At 32.6% G+C, this 14,253-nt stretch overlaps 1 non-coding gene across 1 annotated transcript; it reads right to left on the bottom strand.

Annotated features, from left to right (window-relative positions):
• Positions 1-13,198: 13,198 nt before the first annotated feature.
• Trnaa-ggc (transfer RNA alanine (anticodon GGC)) lies at positions 13,199-13,273 on the bottom strand. The gene has a single exon. It is a non-coding gene; the product is annotated as a tRNA-Ala (tRNA).
• Between the last annotated feature and the right edge of the window lie 980 nt (positions 13,274-14,253).

Here is a 14,253-nt window from a genome sequence, read left to right on the forward strand (position 1 = left end):
ACTCTGCCAGATAAACATCCAGTTGTAACTAGATTAGTTTTCGACATTCATCAGAAAATGTGCCACGCTGGTGTTCAAACCCTTTTCAGTCACCTGAGAGAATCCTACTGGATCATGGAAGGAAGAAAGACCATAAAATCGGTTATAACCAAAAAATGTGTTAGATGCAGGAGATTCAATTCGAAGCGACTGAACACTCCGCTCATATCTCTGCCAAGGAATCGATTAAAAGATACTGCTACATTTCAAGTCACAGGAATTGGTCTTTTTGGACCTTTATTCCTAAGAAAGCGAGTTAAAGTTTGGCTTGCATTTTGAACTTGTTACATCATTGAACACTGACAGTTTTACACGAGATTCATAGCACGACGTGGAAGACCTACAACGGTTTACACGGATAACCAAACTAACTTCACTGGATGCCAGAATGCATTAGAGTCCTTGAACTGGAACGAACTTAAAGAATTTTACAATCTGAAGAGAATCGAATGAATGTTAAACCCTCCAACTGCTGCATGGTTGCGCGGTTGGTGGAAAACACTAATACACATCATAAAACAAACATTATTTAAAGTTTTAAGAAGACCATGTCTAAGTTTCGAAGAACTTGAAACTCTCCTATGTGATTGTGAAGCCTTGCTCAAGTCAAGAGGACGTCCTAGATTTGGTTCCCTTAACACCAAAGATGTTTTTTCAAGACATTCAACAGTAGATTTAGTGTAACATTGAAGCCGTACATCTTCGAAAAAGACATCGGTACAAGAATAAATTGAAAAAAGACTTATAGAAACGTTTCCGTAATGAATATCTTGGACAGCTGATTTTGAGACAATATAAAAGATAATTTTCCCGACCAGTTAAAGTGCAGATCTTGTCTTCGTAGAACACGACCAGGAGAAACGACTAAATTAGACATTAGCACGAGTAGAAGAAACAATTCCTGGCAAAGACGGAAATATTAGAGTTGTTAAGCTAAGAACCTCTTTAGATCACTTAGTACGTCCTGTACAAGAGTTATATCTATTAGAGATCGAAAATGAAGACGAAAAATTGCAAAGTGAATCAACAGGCCACAGTTATTACAACTATTTTCATATGCCGGACAATTTCTGTATTAATGTTTCTTCTTACATCTCGAACAATGTCCATTTGCTCTTCTAGCATCATCAGTCCTACTAATTCTTGTACTATTGTCTGCATCAATGTCCTTCTTGTTGTCTTTCTTCTTCAATTCATGAATCTTGCCCAATACATCACTTTCATGTTCCATTTGCTTTGTGGAGGTCGGTATTTTCGTCAAATCGTTGCATCGCGCGCATTTACTGTAAAAAGGTTTTAAAAATCGTATTTTGAAATTCGCGCCCGATCCGATTTGTCGCGAAATTTTCCGTCGCACTATCGAAATTCGGCGATCGCGTCTTTCGATTAACCATGCAAAATCCAAATGTCAAAGTGAAATTAAAAATTATTCTCAGAAATCAACGAACAACTCAAACTGAATTATTTTACCCAGTGTGATGATTATTGTAGGACAAATTAAACGGAATAAATGCACAAATTGATCCATTCATTCGTCATAATGTGCGACCCCGTCAAACGAGCCATCTCGAACTACACTCAGGGCGTATCCAAAAAGCCCGAGATGAAGATTTCGAGCAGCTGGTCTTCCTCAAAACCCCATCGGGAGCATTGTGACATGTCCTGGAAGCCCGTCAAGCTAGGAATGTACTCGCGCTGCCTCACTCAGTAATCACTGAACGACTCAAGTTGAATTATTTTATCCAAAATGACGATTATTGTAGGTCAATTTAAACGGAATAAATGCACAAACTGCACAAAATATTTTATTAGTTTATGTTGCTGGTGCTGGTCGAGTCTAAAATCCCATTAAAATGCCATGTTCTACAGCGATTAGATGAAAAAGCGAGGGCCCGCTTTTTTATTGTGTGATGATAAGATTTACCATCAAAACAGCTAGGGCTTTTGAGGAGAACCTTTTAATGAACCATTTAGATAACTACAAATAACAAAACTTAACAAGTGTTGATGAATGAAGCAATGAAATATTGTACGATCTAGAGAAGTATTGCACTATTTTGCTCAAAAAGACTGCTCTCAACAGTTGTACAGTAAGTAAGCCGATCTTCAAAACTCCGACGCGTGTTGATTAGCATTTGAGTTGAAATCTGAAGACAATATTGCTGGATTGCTTGTTACAGCGCGTCTCTGTTTGTATAGCTGGTATTGTTCGAATACAGATGGTCGTGAAGAAATCTCCAAAGAAAAACTTCCCAGGGGCTTAGATCCAGTGAATGCACAGGCCAAAAAAAGTGCAAACTTTCCATTCCGTCATTGCGGGAAAATACTGGTTCAAATAAACAACTTTTATGTGAGCTGTATGGCTGGAGATTTGGTCCTGTATGTAAAAGACCTGCTGCAGATGCCGCACCCTTCGAGTCCCAGGAAGTATGTGCTGAGCTAGCATATTGTCCCACTTCGGAGCATTCAATCCAGATTCGATGAAAAAAGGTGCAATGACATGATGTCCTAGAAGCCCCAGTCACACACTCACAGTTGCACGCCATTGATAACGATGGTCATGGACCACGTGAGGGTTGTGTATTGTTCAAATTTGATCGTTCTGACGATTGTAGCTTCCCTTGAGACCAAATGAACATTCGTCAGTAAAACAAATGTTCCTCAAAAACTCTCCATCAGCCTAGATTCTCTCAAGCGTTCATTCGTAAAACTCCATACGTGAGAAGTAGTCTTCAGGCTTCAATTTTTTGTCATGATGCATTTTGAAACTCTTCTATCCCATGTGTTTAAGATCCCTAGAAAACATAGTGCCCACCTGATTTTATTTACTTTTTATCACCTTTGCAAATAAATGTAACTTTGTTTTGTGAAATATTATTTTTATTTTTGTTGTTGTTAACACAATAAACAAATAAAACAGTAATACAAAAGTTTCTGAATCCCCAAACACATTCGTAATAGAGAAAAATATTTTAAAATGTTGATGAGTCAATGTTCTACATTTCTCTCTCAAAAATTTCTTGTAACGAACATGCTTCCAGGCGGTAAAAATTCCATCCCTGCTTAACAAATGTAAAATCAATTGACTTCCAATCTTTAATGATTCGAAAAAAAGTATCAAATTTACCCAAATTACCTACTAATTAAATTAACCGTTGAAGAACAAGCAGGCCCTCACTTTTTCATCTAATCGCAGTAGAACATAGCATAAGCTAATAAAATATTTTGTGCAGTTTGTGCATTTATTTCGTTTAAATTGACTAACAATAATCGTCATATTGGATAAAATAGTTCAATTGGAGTCGTTCAGTGATTACTGAGTGAGGCAGCGCGAGTACATTCCTGGGCTGACGGGCTCCCAGGACATGTCACAATGCTGCCGATTTTGAGTAAGACCAGCTGCTCGAAGTCTTCATCTCGGGCTTTTTGGATACAGCCTGAGTGTAGTTCGAGAGGCTCGTTTGACGGGGTCGCACACAATGGCGAATGAATGGATCAATTTGTGCATTTATTCTATTTAATTTGTCCTACAATAATCATCACACTGGATAAAATAATTCAGTTTGAGTTATTCGTTGATTTCTGAGAATAATTTCTAATTTCACTTTGACATTTGGATTTTGCATGGTTAATCCAAAGACGCGATCGCGACGGAACATCTCGCGACAAATCGGATCGGGCGCGAATTTCAAAATACGGTTTTTAAAACCTTTTTACAGGAAATGAGCGTGATGCAACGATTTGAAATTAATACTGACCGATAGTCCTCTTCGACCTCCACAAAGGCATCACTCAATAATAGCTGTAAAGTGATCTGGGGAGATATTACAAAATATAAACCAATTTGCCTGTATATTCCCAAAACTATTTGCGTTTTCAACATCTTCTATTTCTCGTAAATCTGTGACAAACGTGTCAAAATTTCGTATTTTTTCTGTTTTCTGTTAAAAAATTGTAATGAGCTATTATTTCATTCTCGATTTGTTTAATAAAAATTATAGCTAAAGTACAAATTCTGTGTAAAATACTGTGTTACAAGACCTGTATTTTAACAATAAATAATTAGAAATGTCATATTGTTTTATTAGACATATTCAAATTAAGTATTTACATATGCATGTTTTACATATTCATCTGCATATTTTTAATAAAATTGTGATATTTTGACCAAAAATGTGTGCATATTATGCGCATATTTCTTCGATATTTTGATGCATATACCTGCAATCCGAGATTTGAGACACATGATAATTTTATGCCAAGTTTTAGTAGTACCTTTAGGTTTCACTCTTAAGACAAACATTTCTCATTACGAAACATCTGCTCAACATCTTCCGACATCCTTTTCTTAGAACCGGCGGTACGCTTTTAACTACTTAGCGAAAAATCCAAAAAATCCGAATTCCCCTCGATCCACAATAAGCACGCTCGCTATTTTAATAACAGAAGATGATCTTCTCGCCCAAACTGCTCCAAAATGACGAAACCTCCAATATATGTGAAGGCCACATCGCTATTCACAATATTTCATAAAAAATTTACGACGACTTTAACGACCGGCTATGATTAATTAACAAAAATCCAGCAGAAACGAGGCAATTTTTTAGGGACCGACTAGTAACACAGTGGCTCAATTAGGCCCGAATTCGCATCTCCGAAGCCTAGAACCTTAAGGCCAGCTGTCATGCCGAGCGGACATAACTCATCCGCGGACCTATCGCCATCAACTATCCGTTTTTATGGTGTTTCGTTTGCGAGTGGTTCTTTTATGACACAAAAAGTGTTCGTTGCATAAGACAGTGACTGTATATCTCGCCTACTGCGATCGTTAATAACATTAGCGAAGAGAGTAGGATGTTTGAAGCGAGCAGGGTCTCATGTCTTCGCCGTGACTCAGACACTATTATTCTATAAATTCTAACGATTGTCATTACACGCGGAAAGATAACTTGCTTTTATTTAGTATTGTTGGAGAAAAACTTCGTCTGGGGTTTGCACACACGCGGGAAGTTGGTGGGTGAATCAGGCAACACGGTAGCTACAGGTGGCTTGTTGAAATGTTATGGTTTTTTGTTGTTGTTGCAGAGAAACCACAGGCATTTTTCGAATGTCAAGGTTTGGGATATGTTAAATGTAACAAGTCAAAAATGACATCAATTAAAAGTATGGTACGGCGGCAAAAAAGCGAAAGAAAGAGATTCGTATACGGAAGTGAGACTGTGCGTCGACAGTCTGTGTAATTGGGCCTTTAGAGGTACTGTTCCACAAAGGGGCAAAATTTCGAAACAAAATGTAATTAATTTTGTAAAAGTTAATCTGAACGGTGACTTTTTCAATAAATTTTCGGATGACGTCATCAACTTTTATTAGGGATAAATACTATCCACTGTTTCTAGACTATGATATCCTATAAATGTGTTTTGACAACTTATCCTACAAATGTTGTGTTTAGCTACGACATACAACTTTTTTTTATGAGACTATACATTTTTTAGAATTCTTCTGAGGCTTGTTTTCCTGAATCCGCTAAAGTATCATATATAAATCACTCATAAGTCTGCCACTATCTATGATTCGAACGCATTATGTTACGAAAACACACTTGTTTATATTTGGTCTGGTGTGCACTTGTTCTTATGACACGGAAAATAAAAAAGTTCAAAAATATGTATACATTGATAAAGAGGAAGGTTATTCCCGTATTTCTAGCTTGTTTTCCCTTTCTAAAAATATTCATTATTTTATTAAGGACACGTGCAGTGTAATAGTAATAATAAAACACAAATTTGACAACAATCGGTCTAGTAGTTTCGCAGATTATCTGTCGAATAAAAATTAACACATTTTTCTCATACTCTAGGGGTTACAAAACGTCCAGAAAACATGGAAGTACCAAGTAGAAAGTTTTGCAAAAAAAATTTCTGGATGAAGATTAGACTTTTTATTTATTTACATAAATCTGAAAACGGAGCAAAATACGGAAATCAGTGTCACAAGAGACAAACTCGTGAATGAAAATAATAAAATTAAAGTGTTGATGTTTTAAAAATTGTAAAAGGCTTAAGGAATAGTTATTTACATTATGAGTGCGGTAGGTAACATTTTGCAGGTTGAGGTCCTAATTTGCCACCCGACGCGAAGCGGAGGGTGGCATGGGACCGAAACCTGCAAAATGCCTAACGCACGAAAATTGTATTCAATTTTTTCGCCGACATTGATTTAATTTTAAAAAATATTTGTTTTTAAAAATATTTTTCGAAATGGAAATGTGACAGTTTCTAGACTTGACGTTTACTGAAGGAATCTATAATACCGACAGCCACGAGATGGCGCCATGTGATTTTTTTTTAAATAATTCATTTTTTCTAATTCAAAAGTTTTGATCGAACAAAACATGATGTAAAGTAGTATTCTAGTATGTTTTCTTTTAGTATTTATACAGAACTTTTTTTATTAGAGCTTCTAGAGGCTAATGCATATTGAATTACTTTGGCACCCAAAGGCGGTAAAGCAACGGTAAATTGATATTTGGTGCGTAAAGTCATTGCTACGCGGCATGTCAAAGGTGTGTGAATGTTTTGTTTACATGTCAGGAGGAGAAAATAGTATATTATTAGCCAAGGTTGCAAGGCCAAGCATTCTAGACCGAGCGCAAATTAGAACCCGAGACGCGCAGCGTCGAGGGCTCTGAAGCGCGAGGTCTAGAAGTGCCTTTGCAACCGTGGTTAATATACTATTTTTTTCACTAGTAGAAACCATAAGACAATAAATTGAAAAAATAAACGTTCAATTTTTTGACGCAACATGATTTTGTTTTGATTTCTAATCAAACTTAATCTAAATCTTCAACACAAAGAAAACCGTTTATACTTGTCGCTGAGTTAATCATTTTCTCTTCTACCGTCTATTAACTACCATGCGTATACTCAAGTAATGTTTGTAGCACACATTTGTTCATTTTTTAAGAAATAATCACATCAAACATTGCGTACATAACCTCAATTTTTCTTTTTGAACCCGTGGTAGCAAAAGTTGAATTTGCTACCACTAAATGAGTCGACATTTGCATGCGTCTTGGCTGCTAGTGAAAAAAATAAATTTAGAGTGTCCTTTTTTGAAAAATGTTTCACTTGAACTTACAACATTTCAATTTTTGAATACTTATGTATTTCCTGATTTTTTTTCTCAAACTTTAACTTTTAAATAACAAAAACTTTCTAAAGTCGATAATCTCTTTGGGTTCTACAAGAAGTGAATAAGTATCAAATAAGTTTGAATTATTTTGTTATAACTTATTTTTAAACGACAAAGTCTATCTCTTTTGAATCTTAAAGTCACCCACTGAAACAAAAAAAAAGGATTTGAGGCTTTAAAAATTGGTCTAAGATTATTTCGACTTCCTTCACTCCTGAAGTGCAGCCCAGGTTTCTTTGAAAAATTATGAAAAATATTTGTGATATTTGTTTTTTCCCGGAGTTTGTTTTTACTTAAATTTTTTAAGTCTTCAATTTTTTATTTTTTTCCTCTTCAGTTTTTCTGTTTGCAATTTTTCGAGTTTCCAAGTTTAAATTGTTTACTTTTTCAATTTTCCAACTTTGAATTTTTCAATTTTTAGATTTGCAATTTTTCGTTTCGGTTCTTTATTTTGTTAATTTTGTCAATTATTTGATTTTTCAATTTTTCGATTTTAGAATTTTTCGTTTCTTCAGTTTTTCGATTTGTGATTTTTTAATTTTTAGATTGTTTAGTTTTTCTTCATTTCTTCAAAGTTTCGCAACCAATTGTAAGGTTGCTTCATATTTCTACTTTCTTTATTTTCACAATTTTTCGATTTTATGTTTTTTTGTTTTTTTAAAAGCAATTTTTCCAATTTTTCGATTTGCGGCTTCTCAAATTTTCTTTTTTTCTTGTTTCTTCGATTTTACTATTTGCATCTCTTTGAGTTTTCAGTTTTTAAGTTCTCAGTTTTAGGATTTTTTAAATTTTGCAATTTATCGGTTTGCAATTTTCCGCTTCGGCTTTTCATTTTCTTCATTTTTTCAATTTTTCGCATTTTCAACGTTCCACTTTTCCATTTTTTCTTTTTTTGTAATGTGCAATTTTTCAATTTTTACATTTGCAATTTTTTAAATTGTTCACTTTTTAGATTTTTCAATTTTTCGTTTTTTTGAGTTTTAAATTTTTCAGTTTCTCGATTTTTCAATTTTTCGTTTCTTCGTTTTTTGATTTTCAGAATTTTTTAATTTTTCAGTTTAGCATGTTGAACCTTTTCCATTTATTCGATTTTGTTTTCTCCCGGACCTTTTTTTACTTAAATTTTTGAAGTCTTCAATTTTTAATTTTTTTCGTCTTCAGTTTTTCTGTTTGCAATTTTTCGAGTTTAAAAGTTTAAATTTTTTAGTTTTTCAATTTTCTAACTTTGAATTTTTCAATTTTTACATTTGCAATTTTTCGTTTCGGTTTTTTATGTTGTTAATTTTGTCAATTATTTGATTTTTCAATGTTTCGATTTCATAATTTTTCGTTACTTCAATTTTTCGTTACTTCAGTTTTTCGATTTGTGATTTTTCAATTTTTCATTTTTCTTTTGTCTACAATGCATAGATTTTGCAATTTTTCGATTTAAAGTTTATCGAATTTTCAATTTTAAATTTTTTAATTTTTCGATTATTTAGTTTTTCTTCATTTCTTCAAAGTTTCGCTCTACAATTGTTTGCTTCATATTTCTATTTTCTTTATTTTTACAATTTTCCGATTTTATATTTTTTTTTTGTTTTTTCAAATGCAATTTTTTCAATTTTTTATTTCTTCAATTTTTCGATTTGCGCCTTTCAAATTTCCTTTTTTTCTCGTTTCTTCGATTTTACGATTTGAGTTTTCAGTTTTTAAGTTCTCAATTTGCTGATTTTTTAGATTTTGCAATTTATCGGTTCGCAATTTTCCGCTTCTGCTTTTTATTTTCTTTATTTTTTCAATTTTCCGGATTTTCAATGTCCCGGTTTTCCATTTTTTCTTTATTGTAATGTGCAATTTTTCAATGTTTGGTTTTCAATTTCTCCATTTGCAATTTTTTAAATTGTTCACCTTTCAGATTTTGTAATTCTCGGTTTTTTTGAGTTTTAGATTTTTCAGTTTCTCGATTTTTCAATTTTTCGTTTCTTCGTTTTTTGATTTTCAGATTTTTTTTATTTTTCAGTTATTGCATGTTGAACCTTTTCCATTTATTCGATTTTGTTTTCTCCCGGACCTTTTTTTACTTAAATTTTTTAAGTCTTCAATTTTTAATTTTTTTTGTCTTCAGTTTTTCTGTTTGCAATTGTTTGCTTCATATTTCTATTTTCTTTATTTTTACAATTTTTCGATTTAATATTTTTTTTTGTTTTTTCAAATGCAATTTTTTCAATTTTTCGTTTCTTCAATTTTTCGATTTGCGGCTTTCAAATTTTCTTTTTTTTCTTGTTTCTTCGATTTTACGATTTGCATCTCTTTGAGTTTTCAATTTTTAAGTTTTCAGTTGTTCGATTTTTTAGATTTTGCAATTTATCGGTTCGCAATTTTCCGCTTCTGCTTTTCATTTTCTTTATTTTTTCAATTTTCCGGATTTTCAATGTCCCGGTTTTCCATTTTTTTCTTTTAATGTGCAATTTTTCCATGTTTGGTTTTCAATTTCTCCATTTGCAATTTTTTAAATTGTTCACCTTTCGTTTTGCTGAGTTTCTCGATTTTTCAATTTTTCGTTTCTTCGTTTTTCGATTTTCAGAATTTTTTAATTTTTCAGTTATTGCATTTTGAAACTTTTCCGTTTATTCGATTTCGTTTTCTCCCGGAGCTTTTTTGCTCAAATTTTTTAAATCTTCGATTTTTCAGTTTTTTCGTCTTCAGTTTTCCTATTTGCAATTTTTCGAGTTTCTAAGTTTAAGTTTTTTAGTTTTTCAATTTTCCGAGTTTGAATTTTTCAAATTTTAGACTTTTTTTCGGTTTTTTTTTCTTAATTTTGTCAATTATTTGATTTTTCACTATTTCGATTGTATAATTTTTCGTTACTTCAATTTTTTGTTTCTTTAGTTTTTCGATTTGCAATTTTTTCGATTTAAAATTTCTCCAGTGTTCAATTTTTTATTTTTTTATTTTCAGGTTCTTTAATTTTGGTTCATTTCTTCAAAGTTTCGATTTACAATTGTCGGTTCCATTTTTTTATTAATTTTCCACTTCGGCTTTTCATTTTTTTATTTTTTCAATTCTTCGGATTTTCAATGTTACCTAATTTTTCTTTCCTACAATGTGAAATTTTTCAATTTTTTGTTTTGAATTTGAAATTTTTTAAATTGTTCTAACTCTTGGATTTTTTAATTTTTCGTTTTTTGAGTTCTAGATTTTTCACTTTCTCGATTTTTCAATTTTTCGTTTCTTCATTTTTTGATTTGCAACTATTCTGCTTTTCATTTTAAATATGTATCTAATACTTATTATGTATAATTTAACAAAAAACCACTTTTTCTATCTTATGATTTCAGAATTTTTGAATTTTTCAGTTACTGCATTTTAGAATTTTTTCATTTATTGGATTTTTGAATTTTTCCAATTTTATTTTTTCAATTTCTCGATACATAGTTTTTAATTTCTTCAATCTTTTAATGTTATAGCTTTTCGACAGTTTTGACCATTCTGTAATTTTCCTATTTTCCAATCTTTCGATTCGATTCGTTTTTCTGCTTTCCAATTTTTCAATTTTGAACTTTTCGAATAAAAAAAAAATGGGAAAAATTACAAAATGCAAAAATTGAAAAAGCAAAAATGAAAGAACGAAAATGTATAAGCCGAAAACTTTGAAAAATTCAAAAAAAAAATCAAATATCTAAAGATTAAAATTGAGAAACAAAAAACCGAAGAAGTAGAAAATTGATAAAACGAATTATGTATTGCAAAATCCAAATATTGAAAATTAAGGAAATCGGAAAATCGGATAATTGAAAGTCCAAAAATTCCAAAACTGAGAAATTTTAAAATTGGAAACTGAAGGAATTGAAAAACCAAAGATTGAAAATTTGAAAATTTGAATAAACAAAAAATTATAAAATCGAAAGAAACAGTAACAAAATAAAGCACATGAAAAAACGAAAAATTGTGAGACAAAATCGAGAAAATGAAAATAAAAAAATTCGGAAAATGGAAAAATCAAGAACTTGAAAAATTGAGGAAACGAAAAAATGAAAAATTGAAAAATTAAAAATTGAAAAACTGAAAAATCCAAAAACAAAAAATTGTAATATCGAAAAAAAAATGGATTCAGACACCAGACAGACAAACAGACAGACAGACGGACACAGGAGATCACTTTTTCGTACTCTAGGGGTCATGAAACGTCAAGAAAATATGAAAGTGGCAATCGACCGATGTACTCGATTACTATACGTGCTCAGCATAAGCTATAAGAAAAAATTATAAAATTTTGAACGAAATTAGCACGTAATTCACTTTGTTCTGTAAAAATTTGCATCTAGTTGGGTCTCTGTGGGAGCTAATTAAACGGTCGTGATAAAATTCCCTTACAAAGATCAAACTTGTTTGAGCTGTTGCACCATCATGCTGAAAATATCCATTCTGCAATTCTTCAGGAATAAGCTGGTCAATAACTCCTCGAAGAAAATGGACCCAAGTAGTCGTCTCTCAGAAATGGTACCGCAAACGCACCTGGATATTTTTAACTTATTCTCAAATAAAAAAGACCAATTTCTGTCCAAAATTGAAAAACTAATGAGTGAAAGGAAAACAAAGCACTCACACGGTATGGATAATAAACTTTTATATTTTTAATGTTGTCTTTATTTAGAAATTAGTTAACAGCGTAGAAGAGAAGGTGTGAGGTGAAAATAGTAAAATCAACGAAAACATCTGTAAATCTTGGCTGAATGTTTATACGCATAAGATACATCTGTCTTTTGACGAATAATAATTTGGAGGCAGTACTTTTTCCACAATAAATTAGTAATCGTGACTTCAAGGTCTCCGTTTTAATTAACTTTATGGCCTTTTTTCGCCGATTTTTTTAAACGGAATTTAAAATACATTTACAACGAAATTCATTATTCGAAATTAAAAAAAAAAGAAGAAAAAACTGTGTCTTCAGTATATCATGCACGACTCACGAACAAATAAAAAAGTGCTAAAACGTCTCAGATGTGTTTTCCAGCACAGGAAAATGTCAAAGAAAAATTGTGTGACATTTCCTTTGTCGCTTCTTGGACAAATTCGTCTTCGGTGAACTTTTAATTTCAAATATGAAGGTAAGTCACGAGCAGTGACTTTCTATCAGATCGTTCTTCCTCCACCTCGTTCGAGTTCGGAATAAATAAATCGAAATGTGCATCCTCCACGTGTCCTTCGAACAATGGTCAAAATGTGCAGATGTCGCCTAATCATCTAACTCAACAGTGTTGACTGTCGCCTGCTGCCACTGGCATAAAACAACGACAGCACCACCGTCAGGTGTGTTAAAAAAGTCGGACGCGTTGTGTACTCTTCTGATTAGTATTCAGGTTCGGTTACCTAGCGGAAGTGAAGATACCGATGTGTAAGTCACTTGGACATCGTGGCGGCCGAAACACTATTTCCGTTCCATTGCCAACAACGCGCTATTTATTCAAATCATAGATAAACTTGGTGCATTTACTACCAATAACCACAAACATTACTCAAATTATTATCGTTGCGGCCGAATGGGATACATATTAATGAAGGTGGTTATCGGGAGCCGTGGTTTTTGGCAGTTGTTGGGGGCCAGAGTGGAAAAACGATTTGGAGGAGATTAAATTTTGTTTTGACGGTTGGTTTTACGAATGTAAATTGCTACTGCAAATGTTCTTTAGCTTTAACACTACTTTCTATGAAGAACATATTGGTTTAGCAATGGGATCTTCCCTATCTCCATTTTTAGCAGAAATTTTCATGAACAATATTGAAACAAAAATCTTCTCTAATGCTCAATTTACAGAGAAAATAAAATTCTCTTTTCTAAATTTTATCAATTTTATCCATCCTTTAATAAAATTTGCAGCATTTAATTCCTTATTCTTTAGGTTATTCCACATTCCTCTAAGGCTTGAAGCCTTTGAGAGTGAACTTGGTATCATTAAACTTGAAGGTAAGCGAAGAAAAATGTTGCTGCCTCGGTGGGAATCGAACCACACGTCACCCGCTTGCCGGGCAGGTATCCTGACCACTAGACTACGAAGCCGCTTATCTTCTCCGCTAACCAACGTGTTATTGTGCCACTACAAATTAATCGCCATAATAAATTTCCCGTATACCTAGTTATGGAAATCTTCTATAAAATCCTATATCAACATAAACTCTCCCATAAATCCATACCAATTCCAAATCACAAACTATCCCTTGCTTTGCTATCTATCTCCGTCTTTGATTTTCCTTAATCAATAAATTCGTCATTCAAAATTTAAACACTGGTATGATTAACACAAATTCAGATTTTGCCAATCACATTAATAATGTTAAAGTCTTATATGTTTTATACAAAAGCCCCACACTTAATTTTTTTGAAATTGTTGAAATTTATAAAGTTGTTAGACATCCCAAACTAATTTGTGTGAATACCTGTTTCCTTTCTTCCCTCCTACCTATTTCTTAAATCTTTCTATGTTATGGTTATCCCCACTTCTGGTTTTTTCTCTTTATGTGCTTTTTTTCCTAAAGACATTTTTAATTTTTTGGTAACTACACATTTTTCCACTCGACAGATGTCTTTAATTAATTTTGTATTTCTTGTATGGTTCCCTTCATTCCATAGTTAGAAATTGAGATTGCTGTTGACAGCATAATTTGTGTAATTATGTATTCACTAACTTTTGTATTTTGGTTATTTTAATTTTAATATTTTTTGTAAGCTAATTCCTGTTTATCCTTTACTTCTGATGACGTCTCTTAGTGATTGTATTTCAAGAAAAAGCTTCACGTCAACAACAAGGACTAATTTGCAGCCGGACATTACATCAACCACTCTTGTTGATAAAAAAGATAAACAATAATGGTCCTTAGGTCGAATTTTGCGGTACACCGAACCCGGATGAAAAAGAATCCGATATGGAATTGCGATGTTTAACAAACGATTCTCTTCCCAGAAGGAATTACTTCATACGAGTTAGTAAGGGTTGAGTGAAGGCAAAACACTGGACTTTTTTAATAAGATGTAGTGATCTA

The sequence above is a fragment of the Zophobas morio genome, unplaced genomic scaffold, assembly GCF_036711695.1.
Source record: "Zophobas morio isolate AGI-343-1 ecotype UQ-CSIRO unplaced genomic scaffold, CSIRO_AGI_Zmor_V1 ptg000017l, whole genome shotgun sequence".
NCBI classification, from domain to species: domain Eukaryota; kingdom Metazoa; phylum Arthropoda; class Insecta; order Coleoptera; family Tenebrionidae; genus Zophobas; species Zophobas morio.